Here is a 21,417-nt window from a genome sequence, read left to right as displayed (position 1 = left end):
ACGCGCATGCGCATTTCAATGACTGCGTTTACAGGAAGTGCGTCATTATTGCGCATCTAGGACCCCGAGTTGATCTGGCCATCTTATAGATAGACGGAGCATTGGCTGCTGGGACGCGAGAAATACGGCCGCCATCTTGGAGTGGTCAACCGGGAGCAGCAACAGCAGCAGAAACAGGATGCCGGGCTGTTGTTCAGCGTATTCCTGCTCAAATCGGTGGACAATCCATAATAGGAATCGGGGGATTACTTTTCACAAGCAAGATTTAACATTACCGTACTATTGGTATAATTAGTATTGAATAATAAAACACGCCAAACCATGTGGCCTTTATCATAGCTACACGTATGACAAAAAACCGCATGAAAATCAGTGGTATTCAGTGAGGTATGATTAATTAAATGCGCTGACAGTTCATTGCTCCAGCCAAACGGATTACACTGAGTGGAGCGGATGACCACTCCAAGATGGCAGCCCCGCGTCTCGTCAGCGCCAGTAGGAGGTAGCATTCGATGCTCCGTCTATCATATAAGATGTCTATGGATCTGGCAGCCGAGTCAATCTGACACCCACACCTGGGCCGTGTTCCAATACCCGTACTGTCCGTACTGCGTACTCAAAATTTGAGTACGCAGTACGTTCCAATTCAGATCCGGCGAAAAGAAGTATACTTCAAGGACCCGGATGCCGTACTCAAAATGGGCTAATCGTGAAGTGTGGATCGAAGGACACTCTCCGTACTCAACGGCAGGCATCTTAGCTACGTAGCGGAAGAGGCGGAGCCAGGCTGAGCCAAAGTCGGCGCATTTTCCACATAGCCTGCATTAAGTCATTTTGTAGTTTTTATAGCTTTTTATAGCTGCTAGGCGTAAAGAGTTCACCGTTCAAAGCGGGATGTTTATTGCGGGGGAGGAGCCGCGGCGGCAGTCGTGATCGTCATTTCTGGTAAGTGCACCACAGAGTACTCGATTTGGAACAGCACTCACATCTGAAAAATTAGCGTACTCAAGTGAGTACAGATAGTGCAGATAGTGTACTTCCTTTAAGTGTACTCATGGAAGTACGGGTATTGGAACACAGCCCTGGGCCGTGGCTGTTTCCCAATGTCAAGGAAGCATGCTCAACGGCCGCCCTTTTAAGGACGCAACGTCATAGAACGCCGACAAGCACTGTTCCAATGTTGAGGACACTCGAAAGCCGCGCCATTTTTGCGACCTTTGTTTTTGAGAATTCCGAGATTTTTCAAGGATGCATCGCTGCATCCTTGACGAGCCAAAACTACCCACAATCCTCTGCGTTCACTGGGCGGGTTCTTGAAAATGGCAGAGCAGTACACGTTCAAATGATGTGAAGTTATATTAGTTTTCAGAAATATTTTGTGCCGTATTGCTTTTTATAGATTCATCATGTTAATGCAAATAATCAAGCCTAAAGACCTGTACCACATTTCAAACGTTTTTGCAACTTAATGATACGTTGCTATATTTTGCATGGACGTAGCTGGTGTTAAACACCACTGTCACCAATGTCAATTTACTTGCTCACAAGATTACATTATTTATGTATACCTATTTATGTTTGTGTTGAATCGTTTTTTTTAGGGTCACCCCAGCAAACTGAGGCTTTTGTGCGCCGGGTGGCGCGCAAACATTTGTTTACCGGTGGAAGGGATAGTGCCACTATCCAATGTTGTAAAATTAATGCACAACCGATCATTTGCAATGTTTGTAATTTTTAATGAACGTATATAATTGTATTTTATATGATATACTTATGTGTTCAAACCACTGGTAGATTGTAGGCATATATGAATGAATGAATCAGATCAGTTAAATAATATATCCAAATAAATACATGTTTATCATCTTTTTCTTTGTCTTTTTCCCCCTGCATAATAGTAATCAACCGTACTGTAAATGTGATGCATGAATTAAGTTCTCAGACAATTTCACTTAGTTTTATAAAAATTGAATGGATTTTCCTTTTAATAAAGACGATTCTGTCAACCGCAACAAAGCTTTTGTGACTTCCCCAAAGAGGCTCCATGCGAAGGAGACATGACCGCATTCATAACAGACAAAAGTCAAATAAATATCGATCAGCTTGATTGCTGCCATGTTTTATTCATAAGCGCACATGTGTTTACAAGCGGACACGCAGTATTAAAAAGCGGAAGCGCTTCCACACTACCAAGTCGTTCCAAAGTCTGAACGTTACAAACGCTAGGAAGCACTCGAGCTAGCACTCTAGTCTCATCTCCATAGGACGCGACTAGCAAGGACGCGTCCTAGCAAGGCTGCAGCCTACACTTTGGGAAACAGCCCGTGTTCCAATACCCGTACTTCCATGAGTATACTTAAAGGAAGTACACTATCTGCAATATCCGTACTCACTTGAGTACGCAATTTTTTCAGATGTGAGTGCTGTTCCAAATCTAGTACTCTGTGGTGCACTTACGATCACGACTGCCGCCGTGGCTCCTCCCCCGCAATAAACATCCCGCTTTGAACGGTGAACTCTTTACGCCTAGCAGCTATAAAAAGCTATAAAAACTACAAAATTACTATTAATGCAGGCTATGTGGAAAATGCACCGACTTTGGCTCAGCATGGCTCCGCCTCTTCCGCTACGTCGCTAAGATGGCTGCCGTTGAGTACGTGGAGTGTCCTTCGATCCACACTTCACGATTAGCCCGTTTTGAGTACGGCATCCGGGTCCTTGAAGTATACTTCTTTTCGCCGGATCTGAATTGGAACGTACTCCGTACTCAAATTTTGTCTAGTAAGTACGGACAGTACGGGTATTGGAACACGGCACTGAATTATGCGCTGCGCACTCCTAGGACGCTGCTGACACCGGGATTCCACCGGACGCGTACGCGCCGCGGAACGGCTGCGTCCTCTGCCCTGCGTCCATTCCTACCGGGCGCGTAACGGCAGCGTATGTGAAGTTGTGAAGTTGATGTGAAGTTACATGAGCTGAGTATTGTGTTTTATTTTGAAAATTGACCGGATGCTCTATGGCTTTGACTTTTTCACTTCCTGCCCGGCTCGATCTGCTCTGTTGAAATTGACGCGGTTTAGCAGCGGCTCGCGGCAAAAATAGAAGTGCGACGGAGAGATAGCGCTGCGGCGCGGCACGCCGCTCCTGAGACGCTGCTGAAACGTTCCGCGGCGCGCCCGGTGGAAATGGTCTCATTGATTAGAGTGGAAGCGATCAGCAGCGGTGACCGCAGTGCAGCCGTCCCGCGGCGCGTACGCCTCCGGTGGAATCGAGCCTTGACCCGGGGATTCCACCGGACGCGTTACGGCAACGTTACGGCTGCGGCACGGAACGGCTGCGACTCTGCCCTGCTTGCATTTCCACCGGGCGCGTTACGGCAGTGCAACGTGCGTTGCGAGCCAGCCGTATTCACGCGAGATCACGAGATCACGCGATAATCCTAAACCTAATGTACTCAACTTCCACTCCCAAAACGACTGCAATTAAATGCCACACTTTGTCCTTCCGGCCATTGCCCTTATAAAAAGGATGATTTTGTACATAAATTACGTTGTGATAGGCTACATGAGCTGAGTATTGTGTTTTATTTTGAAAATTGACCGGATGCTCTATGGCTTTTACTTTTTCACTTCCTGCCCTGCTCGATCTGCTCTGTTGAAATTGACGCGGTTCAGCAATGGCTTGCGGCAAAAATAGAAATGCTACGGAATGATAGCGCTGCGGCACGGCGAGCCGCTCCTGGGACGCTGCTGAGACGTTCCCCAGCCGCGCCCGGTGGAAATGGTCTCATTGATTAAAGTGGAACCTATCTGCTGCGGTGACCGCGGCCAAGACTTGCCGCAGCCATAACGTTGCCGTAACGTGTCCGATGGAATCAGGCCTTGAGACGTTCCGCGGCGCGTCCGGTGGGGATGGTTTCATTGATGAGTGGTCTGATTTCCACGTCCCCGGTGGAAATCAGACGTAAGGCAGAACTGCTGTACTGCAGATTTCTGAAATGGAGCGAAGCTCACTTTTTATTTTCATATTAGGGCTGACAAATTAACGTGTTAATTTCGATTAATTAATCACAGAAAAAATGTGCGTCATTTGCGTTGAAACAAAATGGAGGCAGACATTTTTTGCTGTAGAAGGAGGGGTGGGCAGCTGAAAGGAGTTTTTAGTGAAACAAATGTTGTTTCGGCCCGGCATTCGAGAGGCCCTAGTGCACGGCCCTGTTAACTTCTCGTGTCCGAGGTTTTTCCTTTTACTTAACATGAATGAGCATTATGGTATCATTTTTATAATATTGTTAATAGCCTAATAAACATTTCAGTTATGTTAGTATTTAATTTTTAATTTGCTTGTTTAGCTTTGTATGGCAGTTAAAGGTTGGGTATGGGATTTGCGAAACGCCAGCAGATTTTGAAAATACACAACTCAAATGGTCCTACCCCCCCTTCTCCTTCAACGCAGACTCTGACTCCACCCATTCCAAGTACATGGACGCGCAATAATGCATGAGCGCGAACACAGATGCGCGAGAGCGAGCCATTAGCTAGTTAGCTAGCTACAGTAGGATAACAACAAACAGAAGCTTGCTCTGGGTCACGAGCTTTGACTATGTGCACGAAGGGGTCACGCGCGGGGGGAGGGGAAGTGCAGTATGACCGTTTGATTGACGTACTGTCCAATGCCACTCTGTGGTTCTGGAAATCATTGGCTGGAGTTTTTCGAGCCCTGCCCCTTCCACAGATGATTGACTTTTTTAATTTTCATGTCAGTACTTCTAACTCAGCGGCTGTAAGTGGGTTATGATAAGGATTTCAAGTAATTTTGCAAAAATGGCCAAAAAAGAGAATTCCATGCGCAACCTTTAACAATGTTGGTGTATTACAATTATTTATGCGGGAAGGCTACTCCAACCTCATTGCTGATCCATATTTTACCATTTATTTGTATATAAATTATTGATTGCATTTTTAGTAAATAGTTGGAAGGAATCTGTTTCTTAAGCAATAACATTGAACTGTATTTTTTTCTAGGCCTACATAGATTTACTATGTTGTTGGTGTTATATGCAGCAAACTTTCATATTTATGAAGTTAACTTATACTTCCATGCAGGGTTCGAGTTATGATTCCATCTTTGTGGGGGTCTCTTGAAGGGGGGGAGGACCTACCGGCCTTGCGCTGGTTTGTTGACGGGGGGGTGCTAAAAAACAAGAATATTTCTGCACCCGGTACGTCATGGCGAGGGCGTGGCTAGGCTCCCAGATGCGGAGGCGCCATTGAGCAGTTTACATAGGAATGAATGGGCGCCATTTTGGAATCCGGTGTCCATTTTATAATATGTCCATGGCTCGGCCCAAGCCCATGGCCCAAGCCCCCAGGAGCACTGCATACTTCCGCAATCCACCAGTGCTCAGCGGCCAAGCCTGGTATTGCAGCTGTTTAAGCGGGCTGTGGACGGGTCCCTCGATTCACAGAGCCCAGAAATAGATCCGTTCACTCCAATACAAGTGGGGAACAGGAATGTGTCTCCGCAAAAAGTTAATGGATATCAATCAAAGGCTCATAATTATCTTAATGCCATGTACTAAAAAAAAAAATGTTTTCTCTTTTCAAAACTCCACGTCAAGCGTTGTATTAGCCGTTTTATGTCATTATTTTTTGCTGGAGAGAAAGGGGTGGGTAGCTGAAAGGAGTCGTAGTGAAACAAATGTTTCGGCTCGGCATTCGAGAGGGCCTAGTGCACGGCCCTGTTAACTTCTCGTGTCCGAGGTTTTTCCTTTCACTTAACATGAATGACGTTGATGGTTTTAAGGCACTGTGGTAACTTTTTATCACTAATGGAGGCAGACAAGAAGAAGCTGCTCGACCCAAGCCCCCAGGAACAGTGCATACTTCCGCAATCCACCAGTGCTCAGCGGCCAACCAGTGCTCACTAAAAGTGTGAAAGTGTTTTAGTGATAAAGGGATTTTAGGGTGGTTCAGCTGCTGCTCAATGACTCTCACGTTCCTCTGCTTGCGATCATTGCGATTCACCATTTATTGATCCATTCATTCAACAGATCCAAAGACAAAGAACGGGTGCATTACGGTATAATTTTTTTAACATTAATAGCCTAATAAACATTTCAGTTGCGTTAGTATTAAATTTTTAATTTCCTTGTTTAGCTTTATATGGCAGTTAACAACGTTGGTGTATTACAATTATTTATGTGGGTAGGCTACTCCAACCTCATTGCTGATCGATATGTTACCATTTATTTGTATATTGATTATTGATTGCATTTTTAGTAAATAGTTGGAAGGAATCTGTTTCTTAAGCAATAACATTGAACTGTATTTTTTGGGGGGGGGGTGTGCTGAAAAACAAGAATATTTCTGCATCCGGTACGTCATGAAGGGCGTGGCTAGGCTCCCATGATGCGGAAGCATATCTCTCTTTGATGTTGCCCTGCGCCATTGAGCAGTTTACATAGGAATGAATGGGCGCCATTTTGGAATCCGGTTTCCATTCTTTCGAGTAGTAGTTCCGCTAGTGTGCCAGTGCCAGAGTCCTGCACGGGTCTTATTTTGCAAACCCGCACCCGCAATAATAAAAAACCGCATCCAACCCGTGTTCCGACAGTTGCGCGAATTACATTCCGCACCGACCCGCTATAAATTGATATCGACGCCCGACCCGCACCCGAAGGAAAATTATAAACATGAGATGGAACGCCGGGGAATTACACTATGTGGTGTTTGGCCTTGTGCTTTAGGTTCCTGTGCAAAAAAAAGCACATCATCCACTGTTGACGGTTTAAGTTGACTCCTGCGCTTTTGTTTAACATTTCCAGCACCGGAGAAGTCTCGCTCGCAATCGCAAAACTCGCGTCCGCCCGGGCTGTTCAGGCGTCCGACCCGCAACCGTGTCTGACACAGTAGCCTACATTATTTTTCACCCGTTTCATCCAATCGGTGCATGCTGAAAGCGTGGGCAATGCTCGCAGATTGGTGGAACAGCGTCCTATCTGCTAAGCAACGTCAACGTCTGTGAAGGATTTCTCTGCTAATCAACACTACGAATGCTGCTAATGAATAAATTGTAAAAAGACAGACCATGTGAAGTTATTTTTTCGTCTTGGCAAGTAGCCTTGTAATAAGCGGGATGATGTAGTATAGAACGTCGCCGGTCATTAAAATAAGCCCCTTCAGGGTGAAGCAAGACACCTCCGCTGCGCGTCGGTCACCTGTTCGCCCTGTCGGGGCTTATTTTCCCGATAGTGACCGGCGTTCTATGCATTATATATATTTATATATATTATATATATTTAGCACGGTAGACCTCAGTAACAAATGTCGGGTTGAAATCGGGCTCCGGCTCATAATTACAGGGCACAACGAGTAAACCCCCTCGTCAAGTGTCAGCAGCCGCGTTGACATGGACACATCTGTTCCGCATAGATTTCTATGCGGAACAGAAAATTATCATGTACGCCTCATTCGGAATACAATTATCTGTTCGGCATAGATTCTATGCCGAATAGAAGAGGTGGTGTAGTCCGTTTTAATCGCCATGTATGTTATTCCGAATAGATTGGGGTTTAACTTAGAGCAGCCGCAGTAGTTCGCAATTGGTCCACTGAGCTCCGTCGGTACTTTTAAGCACACCGAACTTCACCGCTGTCAAGGAAAGTGGATTTATTGCCTGATTCACGTCTTTGTTATCACTCCGTAAAAGTAGTCCGGTAAGCGTGTCCGGTTGCTAAGCGACAGGACATGGTTGTTTATTAATGACGTGTTCGCGTATCGTAGTGTCCGCGCCATGGGTCCGCGCGCGTCCGAGGTAACTGTAAATGAGTAGGCTACTAGTAGTACTTTTGCAGGCTGAACGTTAAAATACTTCTTAACTTAGAGAGATGGCAGCTGCAGTAGTTCGCAAATGGACCTTCGAGGATTCCTGGTCACTAAATACTCTCTCCCACCACCAGTCTTGGCTGCAGACTCGCATCCAAATTCCTCTTGTTTGCGGCGGAGCTTAAGGTAAATATAAAGATCTGACGAGAAATTGACGTTGCTGCACTGTCCTCCTCCTTCTTAATTGAAGGAGCAGGCAGAGAAAAGCTCTCTCCTGCTGTGCTTTCATTAAAATCAAATTTAAAATCCCCGATAGTGATAAGACATACATTATGTCGCCGCTGGTCCAGAGATGTGTCAGGTGTGCGCGAGAGACAGAACGGACACTTTTGTTACTGCCATGTATACAGTAGTAGCCTACATTCGGAACACATTTTAGGAACAGATCTATGCCGCATAGAAATCTATGCGGATCAGATGCGGATCAGATGTGCCATGTAAACGCGGCTACTAACTTGTTGCATTGTCTGTGTGGGAGGCGGAGTCCTGGCGCAATCGTGTTTACATCCTTTTTATTTAGTGTTTCAATTTTATTTATTGTTTTTGGTGGTGTTTGGTTTTTATTCAAGAGCATTTTTTGTTAATAATAGATTGTTTTTGGTTGTTTTGTTAATTTATTCTGGATATTTTAAATGTTCCAGTGTTCTTTAAAAGTTCCAGTGTTCTTTAAAAATAAAGGTTTATTGATCTTCGAAAGGGTGTACTTTATCATTAAATTAGTTGAAAAACGGCAATATTATCGCTTATCGCAATAATTCCTGGGGCAATTAATCGCCCAGAAAAATTTGTTATCGTGACAGGCCTAGATGTTCCCCGTAATGCCATACCGTGCCTCGGCTTTCAGGCTACTGGGCTGCAGAGCAATGGCCAAATGTCATGTTCAGTTTGTTCATAATTGTCTAATCGGGATTCGACTGCCGCAGCTGTTTACATTTTCCTCACGCACTTTGGCTTTCTTGGATTTGCACCATTCCGTTTTATTTATTTATTTATTTATGTTAACTTAAATGTATTATTTGTTCTATCTATCTTGTAAAAAAAAATCTTGGCATTCAGTCTGTGGAAACAAAGGAAGAATTTCATTGCACAACTGAGAACGTCTCATTTATGCATATGACAATAAACACTTTGAATTGAATTGAATTGAATTGAACTCTCAAACTAAGGATCACCAGTACAAGGTATTATCCCATTGAGCCACTGACAAACCTGACTATTGATGTGCACACAACATCCAGAAAACTCCAAGCAAACATTTCTCAAATGAATTAAGGGCTTTCTTAAAAGCTAATACCTGAAAAATCTTTGAGATTCTGGGGAAATTAAACATTTGTTGTCAAGAACACTAACGGAAGAAATATTAATATGACAGAGTTCATTATGAAGGAAAAATGGTTAACGAAGAAGTTCCCCTTTAATGCCATACTGTGTCTTGGCAGTCAGATTCTTGGAAACTAATGAGCCGGAATGTTGATTGCGTGAGGAATTTCAGGCGCGGTTTAATGTTTCTTAAATGAGTGGCAATGACAGAATGTCATGTTCTGCTTGTTCATAATGCTCTTATCTGGATTCAAACACGCAACCTCACCAAGTACAAGGCATTATCCCATTGAGCCACTGACATTCCTGAACTGCATGAAGCCTCATTCACATTTGAAAAATATTGGTATCCACCTAACAATAGTCATGTTTTTTTATACAATAACAAAATGGTCATATAAGACAATTTTTCCAACTTTATTGGCCAATATTTCTCAAATGGAACTAAATAAAACATTCTGTTGGATGATTTTTGTGAGGCTTGGTCTAAAGATTTCATGTGGCGATTTTGGTGATTTTTTGATTATTTTTGTAGCCTGTGAATTTTTTTCATGTTTGGCTTTAATATGAAATTTGGGGAAAAGTTAACATTTTTATGGCATAAGACCGAGGGTTTTATAGATGCATCTGATTCTAGAGATTAATATTATGAAAGAATTTTGAGTCCAGGTCAATCTTGTGAGGAGAAATAAGCCTAATTCATGATTTTTCACAATAGCGCCACCTTTGAGTGCTGTGCCACAAATTTGGTAGTGGGGGTTATTGGTAACCATACCTGAACATTTCAAGAGTTTTCAATTTACGGTATAGGCTGCAGTACGACTTTTACAGAATTTGTGAAAAAAAAAAAAACGTTACAGAAACAATAGGGGACCAAGCAGCTTCTCTGCTCGGACTTCACTTCATTTCATTTCATTTGTACAGAGAGTCTGGACCTAATCAATTGACAAACGTTAACTCACTTGAAGGCGGGTGTCTGTTGAAGTTTAAAATGATTGGATCTGCCCAGTGCCACTCTGGATCTGCCATAACCAATCGCTAACGTTTGGTTGTGACGTGCGTCATGCGCCGGGAATCACGCGCAGGTTGTACACAAACCAAACACCTAGCGCGTCTGCACGAAAATGTCCGTCAACGACAGCTGCAGGTTTTGTTCGTCAAATTAAATTTATCAGGGAAAAATTGCACATTGTAAATCAACTACCGACCTACAACAACAACTCAAACTGGCGCACGACTTTATCGTCATTGTTCTCAGACACGCCCTCTGTTCGCTGATTGGGCGCCGCTTTGGCGGCGCCAGAAAACCAAATTACATACAGCAGGTCCAGACCTAGTACTGAAGGGAAATTCAAATTGAGCGGAAGTACTTAGGCGGGCGGAGCCAGGCTACTAATAAGTATGGAAGAAATAAGAACAATTTCCTTTAACAAGCCCATGGTCCATTAATGGTATTGTGAAATATAGGTAACAGTAGGGATGGTGTGAATGGTGAGAATGAAGGACATTGATTAATCAATGATTGACTCAGATAGAAGACGAGGACGAAGTTAATTAATTTGATTACAAAAATCAGTATTTTAGGGTTAACTCTAACCCTCAATCTAGTCTAATTAAAAGTAATTATTCATATCAAAACACAATTTCTCTTTTGTTCAGAGTACGATATTGCATTTGACATAGGGCTGGGCGATTTGGCCTAAAAATAAAATCTCGATTTTTTCTAACTAATGGACGATTTTCGATTTAAACCTCGATTTATTTTTTCTGTTTTTCTCTAAACAAATTCCATTGAAACCCATGTACGTGTGTGGCGCTTATGGGGTGTCGCACCACACTCACCAACGCAGGGGTCTACAACCCGCTGATTTAAGAGTATCACGATTATCAACAATCATGGAAAGCTGAGTAGGTTTATCAGTTTTAATAACAGTATGAACAAATAGAACACAAAAATGACAAGTTGTCCTTTGTATATCTATAGTAGCAATAGCACATGCTAAACAAGGACAACATCTACTCAGAATAATTGAATGAACTGTTTACATCCATGGCTAACCAGTGCATGAGAAGGAGATGACAGGAGACTAATGTTTCACTCTTTCAATTGCTCTAATTTGAGCTCTTACTGTTGTTATCTAACATACCATACAGTAATTTAATTGTGTAAAAGTGTGAAATTACTGCCCCTTAAAAATGACCATGAATTAGCTATACTCTCATTTGCATAGTGATTAACATTATGAATTTAAATTGTGTATACCAACTGTATGTTGGCTGACATTTACCTATAACTTTTTTTCCCTCCACTCTAACCAAGGATGCCTGTTTTTAAATTCCCTAGCCTGACACCCAGTCTGAAAGGCTGGCCAGGGGTCCTCATCTAAAAGTAACAAGGAGATATAAAGTGGGATTAAAACATTGTCTTCTGTTGACTACTTATTATGTGGTTTACACATTAATATGGGAGGACTGGACACACACACGCACGCACGCACGCACGCACACACACACACGCGAGAAGGAGGGGCTCGGCCCGCTAACTAACGTGCAGAGATGCAGGGGCAGCTTCGCGCTTCGTAACAGAGACAGGGCAGAGCGCGAGCGCGCAGCGGGAATTTTATGAATGGTGAATGTAGGAGATAACTTCCCCTGCTTAAAGTATTTTATTGCAGTTATACCAAACCGATATTTCCGAAAAATAAACACAGAAGTGAAAGATCTGTCACAAGACGATTGATACGTATCCGTGCACATTTTTAAGTGGGTATACGCAAATCCTGGTGCGTTCCTAGTGGGTATACGGCGTATACCTGCGTATCACGTAGACTACACCACTGCTTGTAACTAAGAGAACACACATGTGAGTTGTTGATCACAAATTATTTGTATACATAACGTCATCTTTGCAAAAGACGTTTAACTGAAAAGTGTTTCAATCGACCCGGCTCTCCCCCAAGTCTGTCGGGGGCGAGGTGAATGTGATTGCAGTAGGCTGAGTTTTGCGCGCGTTCTGGAAAGTGAGAGAGGAGGCTACTACGGAGTCTATTCAGCAAAACAAATCGGAAGAGTCTAGAACTGTTTTTAAATCGCGATTTTTCGGTTCAGCCATTTCACAAACCGTAGGAAAGAAAAAATGCAAATTAATCGATTAAACCGAAAAAATCGCCCAGCCCTAATTTGACATAGTTGTGACTATTTGGTGGGTCTTTCTCTTTGTGTAACACATTAACAAAATCCAGTAAACATTGGGCAATATTTGGGCACAGTACGGTCTGCTACATTTCAGCCAGTGTGTTGCACCACATGGCAAAGCACTGCATTTCCTTTACAAACTCACTAACCATGCTAACAGTTGGAGGAACCGAGCCGATTAAAAAGTAAGTTTAGACTTTAGTCAACTATTATGCAAATGTTTGGTATTAATAGCAATGAGGTGTAAAGCCAGTCAAACCAAAGCCATGAAGGTCCATTTACAGCACCGTTGGTATTAATATATTATGTATGCTAAGTCAAACATGAAGATTAACAGCCATCATGCAGAGACACGTCTGCAGGAATGCAAGATATTTAAAAGGTGGTATGCAACCAGGAACAGCAGAAGAAATATTCATTTTCTTTTTGCAGCCATGATAAGGAATTCTACCAGTATTGGAACTACAAATGTAAGAATCCAATGCTACAAAATACAAGCATAAGATTTTAAGTGACATTTATAAAAGTAAGATCTCTATATCTGGAATTTCATTAGGGCTCAAAAATCCATGTCTTATGTCCAAAAAAATTATAAAAACTAACCAAACAATTAATGCATGTCACAGTTCGACTGGTGGTTCAGATGGGAACTGAGGGTAAACAGGTTATTGTATGCAGCCTGATTTCAACATAACCAATCGCAGTTTTAACCATAACTATTCTATAACATTTCGAGGCCAAAGGCTTTTGTAAAGTCAAAAGCAAATTTCTTTGCTAGACCATTTCTTGGTCCATTTTCCCTGCATTTCTTTGGAATGTCTTTAAGCACCACATACTTTCCTGCAGATCCTGCCTCATGCCTCTCTATTTCCTTCGGTTTCATGAGACACTTCCGGTTTCAACCCAGCCTGATAAACCAAACTACTAGTCCAATCAGTTTCCTAATACAACAAATAAGTCAGGGAATAGACAACAATCATGGATATTGACTAGTTTATATGAAAGACTTGAGCGTGGAACCTGCTATGCATCCCATATAACGCAGGTAGCAGGTCTACAAGAACACTGAATCTCACTTTAAAAAGGAAGACTGACCTAGTTATACAAATTCAAATAAACACTGAATCTTTGCCACTAGCCATGACAATTGAGAGTCAAATTGTCCAATTGTTATACAAACACATAAGCACAGAAGGAGGTTAAATCATACTGGTCAATATATCGGTCACAACAGCACTTTTAATCACTTCATCTTTTCACCCTCTGATCATTAAAATAAACTGTATCCAAATAATAGTTACACATACGTTTCAAAAACTAAGATTAACTCATTGTGTAGGCTAGCTACCAATATATGAAATACATCAGTTTGGCAAATGTGCCATCATAGCCTGGTTCATGTTCTATGAAATCCCTGGAGATCAAACATGGTGAAGTTTGGAAGGAAATGTGAAAAGGAATGGCATCCATGACCAGGAAATAACTAAATACAAAAGACACTGGACGTCGTTAGACTGTACAAGTAGGCCGACTTGTCGGTGGTAATCAAAATGGGAACAATTAATAGACCACATATAATGGATAACTGTTATCTCTGCCTGGCTCATCCTTCATCGCCTTTATATGGAGCATGTTTTAAGGGTTATGATTCAACACCTTATAGGACAGGACTCCTCAGTTTGAGCAGCACCTCCTGGTCACGACGATAGACCGGCCTAGCACCTCAGTTGACAATGTAAAACTTGGTGTCTTATAACAAAAACATGCATAAGCAAATCCTAAGTCTTACGTGAGATTTGATTTCACTAGGATTTAATCGGCCAGCCGGTTTTCAAATCCATGGGTTTGCGTGTAAACGTCTGCCAACAAAACGGTAAGGTCACCATATGTTGTCTCACTTTGATCGGTAGCATTCATACATTGCCACATTCACATGTTATTTCCAAATTACATGGCCCTGCATTAATGACTTGGCCATGCATTTACGACATGGCCCCCATTGCCTTTATCTTCGACTCGCCATTGCCAGTGATCCACCGAGCACCTAACCCCACCCCTCACCACACAATACAGCCTTCTACTGCGGTACAGGATAAAACGTTACCAACCCAATAAACATCCAGTTCACAGCGTTCACAACGGGGAAATCGTAATAAACATATTGAATTCAATGTTTGAATCCAATTCGGAAAGAGACACATCTTTGCCTATTGCCGTTTAACTACCGTAGGCCAATGCTTAGGAAAACAATTGAGATTCTCTGGACCTTCCCGATTGATTTAGCATCTGGCTCCTCCGGCCAACCCGGCTAGTAGCCTATAGCAGCAGCCCTGATTCAAAACCTAGGCATTTTATTCAAATGAGCGATCAACCCTTACCTTCTAAGATATACAAAAAATACTCCGAACAGCCAATTAATAAAACACAGTCCGACGTTTAACCAATTGATCCAACACTTGTTGAAACCGCGGATGACAACTCGCTTGTGTTCTTCTCCCAGTCCCAGCACTGTCACCGCTTGGTTCAACGCCCTCCCAGAGCCCGCCTCTGATAGGGCGAGGCAGGAACAGCAGAGTGAGCAGCAGCCGTGGCCACCAATCAGCGCACTCAGATAAGGGAAGGAACTTCCTGCCCCCGGGCTGCCAGTCTGGCCCATTGCGTCACACATCGCCAAGGTACAATGTAATGCGCACAGGGGATGCACTGTATTTACGATGACATAAAGGGGTGACAATGGATTAGAGTGGCGTTCATACTATAAGCACCCTGTCTTTTAATGACATGGGAACTCAATGTTCAACGTTATATATGACCACATTTATTGATGAGGTTTCATTATATATGTCGTGAATCGATTGATGAAGATGTGAGTAATTATGTTTCCCACTATATACAAATTTGAAATGTAAGGATAATTTCCACTCTAGAAGTAATTTACATATGCATAAATGTATGTAGGATACCACCAGATGGCAGTAGATTGTAAAGGAAGGGCAAAGCTTCTGTTGAATGGCAAACATCTTGAGTAAAATTTTCTTCTTTTAATAGAACAAAGCATCCCCTGCTCTTTTATTCTCACAACTAAACTCTATCATATGTATCTTACTACAACTTGTCTTATAATGGTCTTTCTTACCTTTCCGAACAGACGGCTTCCTCTCCAGTCCTCTATCAGGGGATTTCTGAGCGATGTCGAACGCTGCTTTCATCTGGGCAACCTTTACAGAGTAGGCTTGCTCCAAGGCCACGTCTGGCTTGGTTTCAGCCGACTTGGGCCGATCATGATGTAATTTCTCATGCAGTTGATTTGTTTCCTTTATGAGTTCAGAAACTGGCCTAGATTTGGGAGTAGCCTGAGATCGATCACTCTCAACAGCACTATCATCACCGTCTCTGGCAGACATTGCAGCATGTTTAGTTTCATCGTGTGGTGTCTGTTGATTCTCACTCTTCAGCCTCATCCTAACCCCACCTTTATCTGACATATGCGCGTTAATGGCATCAGAAGTGGGGTTATCATAGGGATACTGGCCTGTTCCGATGTCAAGCCCAGTGGTATGAGTATTATGTGTCTTATGGGTGCCAACCATGTGCCCACCATGCTGTTCCTCTGAAGACTTGGAGGCCAACTCAGAAAAAGGTGGAGATTTTAATACTAGATCACCAGCCACTACCTGTGGTCTGCTTCCCTCAGGAGCCCCTGGCTCAATGTCCTCTGGTGAGGTCCTATCCCATTGGACATCCAGGCTTGATCTCATCTCGACTTCCCCTTGGACTACAACATCTTTTATTTTGACGTTGTGTTCCGCATTGTTGAATTTGATGGCTTCTGAAACATTGGTCTGGTTGAGAGCCTCTACGCTGTTCTCTTCTAATAAGTCAACTTCTTTGATCTTGGAGAGTCCCGGAGCCGCTTCCTTTCTGCTCCGACTCAGCAGCTTCTCGAGGATGGAGCTGGGCTCACTGCGCGGCAGAGCCGGACTGGCCCCTGAATACGACGCTCTGGCTGGGTATGTCTCCCCCTCTTCATGATCAATGGGAGCGAAATCCTGCTCATTGTCTTTGATACCATGTTCTTCATGCTGCTCATCTCCTCTTGGGGTCTCATTCTGACCTTGGGGGTCCAACAGCAACAACCTCTTCTTCCCTGCTTTATGACCCACATTTTCAGTTCCTTTGCAAAACCCACCTTTTCTGATCTTGGACTCAGAGCTTCCATCTACACAATGATCTTCCACAGTTTCTCCATCACAGTTCACGTCATGTAATAACGATGTTTCCATCTTCTTTCTCTGTGACTCGGTGTTAGGCTCCTCCTCGTTCATTCCCCCGCTCTTGGTTTGATAGAGCTGATTGAACTGACGGTTCTTTCTGGGCCTCTGCTCCTCACTCCTCGCCCTACTCCTTGGCATCTGGCTCCAGTCCGACTCCTGGGTTACAGAGGGAAAAGTGCTGCCTCCCTCTTTCTTTACTTCGCCCTCCTCTTCTCCTCCCCTTTCTTGGTTGTCTCCTCCCTCTCTCCATTTGCATGCACTGAAAGGACTCACCCAATGTTTCCTGGAGTGTACATTTTGCTCAATAGAAGGTGCAGGTGGCTCCTCCTCTGAGCTTTGGTCCGAACCCCGGAGGCTGGCTCTACCTGAATATTGTCTTGTGCTGCAAACCTCCTTCTCCCTCGTGCCTCCTCTTCCTCCCACCGCACCGCCAGCCTCTGTAGGCAGGCCTTCAGCTCCAGGCAATGCTTCTTCTAATCCTTCAACCCCTTCCAGTTTGTCTTGGACTTGTCCCATGTTGTCCTGTTGGGAGAGACATGCAGTTATTCTAATGATCCCTGCCTGGTTTACATCGTAGTTTACTCCATGTCTTTGGCATCATAGACAAGTGTTGTTTACTCCTTTTCATTTGTTTATTCTTTAATTGTCTCCACTTTCTAAATGGAGTGGGCTCTCTCGCGCTCTGCATTAACTCACCCTTGCTGTATTGTAGCCTAGAACCTTTTCAATTATGAACCATGTTGATATCCAGGATTATATATATATATATATATATATATATATATATATATAGATTAATATATAATCCTAAACTGTCTCCAAGTTCATGCTGAAGTCAACGCTAAACAAAAGAAAATGCCCACTTATTGTAGTGTTGACTCAGTGGAATGCTCATGCTCCTCCAGTACTCACTTGTAAATCAACCTTAGGTAACAAATGAGAGTCACAAGATTAAGCTTCAATCTTTGTGTTGTGACCCTTGAGGCTGTGTTTTGCGCAATCTTTGCTTAAGAAAAATTGTTTCTATAAAATACACAATGTCCCAATGCATGACATTTCAAAAAGAAACGTTTGCTTACTGCTGTCTGATTTTAAGTCATATGCTGTGAATATATTTATTAATACATAATATTTTATTTTCCCCAATGAAACATCTTTATCAATGGAGAATGCAATTATCAGAAACAAACCAAACTGTAGAAAAGCAAATGCTGTGACATAATTGAGTTTGTCCTTAATCGTCTGCTTAGTAAAGTCTGCACAATGTATCTCACTGAGAACTAACATAACGGATCCCCAGAGCACAATCTTAACTCATGCCAAGAGATTTCAGGTGCATATTCATCCACTTCTACCAAATTAGGAGTTATAAATAAATAAATCTTCACGAGGACTGAACCAAAGTATGGATTGTATACATTCATGAGTATTTACAGTGTGTGTCTTTCATTTTCGGGAATATATATGAAAGTGTGCGTTTACAAAATGGCTGTGTGTGTGTGTCTGCTGTGGCCTTATCATCTGACAGTCTTAACGCTCAGCAGCAACGCAAAAACACAGCTGTGTGACGTGTGGAAAATCACGTGAATTCGAAGAGTTTAATTTGATCTCCGCCTTCAACGATCCTCATCCGATCATGCGTACTGATACTTGACATACCAATGGTTGATTACCACCACCTCCACCACCACCATCACCCACCACCACCACCCTGATCGACCTTACACTAATGCACTGCCCGCCACCGTGGACATTGTAGGGTGAGGAGCCACAATAACCTCCACGCCCTGCATGGAGTCCAGCGGATGACCAAACCTTCAACAACCAGGCAATTCTCCTACACCACCCCCAACTGCCCCCCCAAGGGTCTACCACTCATCATTTGATCACCATGTGCTCTGCTGCCTCACACATCCATACTCCGAGGAGTTCCCCACAGACAGTGAACTCACCAATAACAACTCACCAAGCCCTTATGAGAAGGATTAAATAAAACGGTGTCCATCCAGCAGAGGAACGTACTTACTTCTCCCCGTCTGAGGTGCTGCGGGTCCTTTTGGTACACAGGACAGATAGGTATGGAGGCCAGCAGTACGCAACGGAATTTTGGATTTCAACTGTCTTAAAGTGGTAATCAGGTCTGCAGAGTTCAGAACTCACCAGTCGGACGAATTGATATCTCGCTCTCTCTCCGAAGGGTGACAGAGTGTGCTTTGTTAGTGATTTGGCGATTCTCAGTCTCAGTCCGTCCCTCCAAATGCAGGAGCAATGGGAGCCTTATGGCTCAACCATGTGATGTCACAGCGCATTTGACGACTAACACAATCAACGTAAAAGCCACAATGAAGACGTAGGCTGTACCTTGAATGGGAAAGAACTGAGCAGCCCTGGTGTTACCCTGTCTAGCAAGGACAATGAGTTAGTATTTTCTTCCACCCAACAACATGTGTACAATTACAGACATTTTTCGAAAAGAAGCTCGAAAACAAATGTTTTCACACTCAGTTTATTTATTTCTCTCTGCGGTTGCTCTTCACACAATGTTTTTCTGACTGCCTTGATCTATACACACATGAGTGTGTAATTTTGAACACAAGTTCAAAATTCTGAATAGAGTAAAGATGTCGTTAGAGGTTATCTAATAAGGCTTAGGGCGCACTCACACTAGGCAAGTTTGCCTGTTCCGTGCTGCAGGAAGATTCAGCACGATTCCACCCTTCCCACTCCCCCCGCTGGCCCGTGGTCACACTGCTCCACTGGGGAAAGGCATGAGGTGAAATATGGAGTTACTTAAACCAGTTGACGGCCATGTCGGTAACTGATGGTAAATGCTTTGTACTGTGTCATCTGACCCATGGCGACCTGCTGAAAGAAAAGTTTCATTAATAACCAGAAGTACTTTCATCCGTTCTATGCTGCTGTTTTTGACATTTTACACAGCATTGGCGGTCCCATGATTGCTACTCATGCACAAAAGAAAATATATATATATTTATGTTAGTTTTCATCAAGCTCATTTCATCTCCTAGACCTCCTCTGTCCTGTGATCACCCCAGACTTCTCCCACTTGGGGCCACCCCTACCACAACACACATCCAGCACACACCCTCATGCTGGGAGCTGCAGGAGCGTGTGATGTCAGTGTCTCCTTGATGCCAGCCAAACATAATGTAACTGGTGGAGCAAGGTTATATAGCCTCCCATGGCAACGGAGTACAGATTGTTTTTATCTGCCGCCACTTGTTTTGTTGACTATTTACTATTTCACTATTTAAAACGTGTTACCGACACACGCATAGCTCATTGGACCCAGGGGTGTCAGATGTTGCATTGGACCTGTGGTAACCAATGCTGGGAAAATCTCTATTGAGCTTCTCAGGTGCTTGACGGGGTGGAGAGGAATATGATGTGAAGCATCTCTGTTAAAATGAACACGCTTTGGATAGTTTATTATTATTAGATACCTTTTAAATAAATTGAAATTATCTTTTCTACCTTTTTATCAATTACCCCATATTCCTAGTCAAAATAAAACTATACATCCATAGTTGTGGATTCATCGTTGATATAGTTAATTACAAGGCAATGCAATGTATTGGTCATGTATAGCTTTTTATTTATTTATAAAATTCAAGATAAATGAAAATGAAAGGATGAATTGATTTGCCTCAGCCACAAGTAAGGTAAGACGACTTAAGGAGTTCACCTAGTGTTCAGGTAATATGAAATCTCATCTCATCTCATTCATTTTCGTCCGCTTATCCGGGGTCGGGTCGCGGAGGGAGCAGCTCAAGCAGGGGGCCCCAGACTTCCCTTTCCCGGGCCACATTGACCAACTCTGACGGGGGGATCCCGAGGCGTTCCCAGGCCAGTGTTGAGATATAATCTCTCCACCTAGTCCTGGGTCTTCCCCGAGGTCTCCTCCCCACTGGACGTGCCTGAAACCCCTCCCAAGGAAGGCGCCCAGTGGGCATCCTTACCAGATGCCCGAACCACCTCAGCTGACTCCTTTCTAAGTAAAGGAGCAGCGGCTCTAATCCGAGTTCCTCACGGATGGCTGAGCTTCTCACCATATCCCTAAGGGAGACGCCAGCCACCCTTCTGAGAAAACTCATCTCGGCCGCTTGTACCCGCGATCTCGTCCTTTCGGTCATCACCCAGCCCTCATGACCATAGGTGAGGATAGGAACGAAGATCGACCGGTAGATCGAGAGCTTTGCCTTGCGGCTCAGCTCTCTTTTCGTTACAACGGTGCGGTAAAGCGAGCGCAATACCGCCCCCGCTGCTCCGATTCTCCGGCCAATATCACGCTCCATTGTACCCTCACTCTCGAACAAGACCCCGAGGTACTTGAACTCCTTCACTTGGGCTAAGGACTCATTTCCTACCCGGAGTAAGCAATCCATCGGTTTCCTGCTAAGAGTCATGGCCTCAGATTTAGCAGTGCTGATCCTCATCCCAGCCGCTTCACACTCGGCCGCCAGCCGATCCAGTGAGTGCTGAAGGTCACAGGCCGATGATCCCATGAGGACCACATCATCTGCAAAAAGCAGTGACGAGATCCTCAGACCACCGAACTGCAACCCCTCCCTTCAGCAATGGAGGCTTTTAACACCGCCCACTCTGGCTCAATGCCCCCAACCTCCACAGGAATGTCAGAAAAACTCCGCCGGAGGTGTGAGTTGAAGATACCTAGGACGGGGGCCTCCTCCAGACGTTCCCAGTTCAGCCGCACTACT

General features: G+C 43.8%; 1 protein-coding gene across 1 annotated transcript in view; it reads right to left on the bottom strand.

The window, feature by feature from the left end:
* The window catches only part of LOC130401415 (coronin-1C-A), a 73,892-nt gene extending 58,957 nt beyond the window's left edge, over positions 1-14,935 (bottom strand). The window contains exon 1 of the mRNA XM_056605144.1: positions 14,783-14,935. The gene's annotated coding sequence lies outside the window, so the exon portion shown is untranslated. The remainder of the gene's footprint in view (positions 1-14,782) is intronic.
* Between the last annotated feature and the right edge of the window lie 6,482 nt (positions 14,936-21,417).

Source organism: Gadus chalcogrammus, chromosome 13 (genome assembly GCF_026213295.1).
Source record: "Gadus chalcogrammus isolate NIFS_2021 chromosome 13, NIFS_Gcha_1.0, whole genome shotgun sequence".
Taxonomy (NCBI): domain Eukaryota; kingdom Metazoa; phylum Chordata; class Actinopteri; order Gadiformes; family Gadidae; genus Gadus; species Gadus chalcogrammus.
This window is presented reverse-complemented; position numbering and strand designations above follow the sequence as displayed.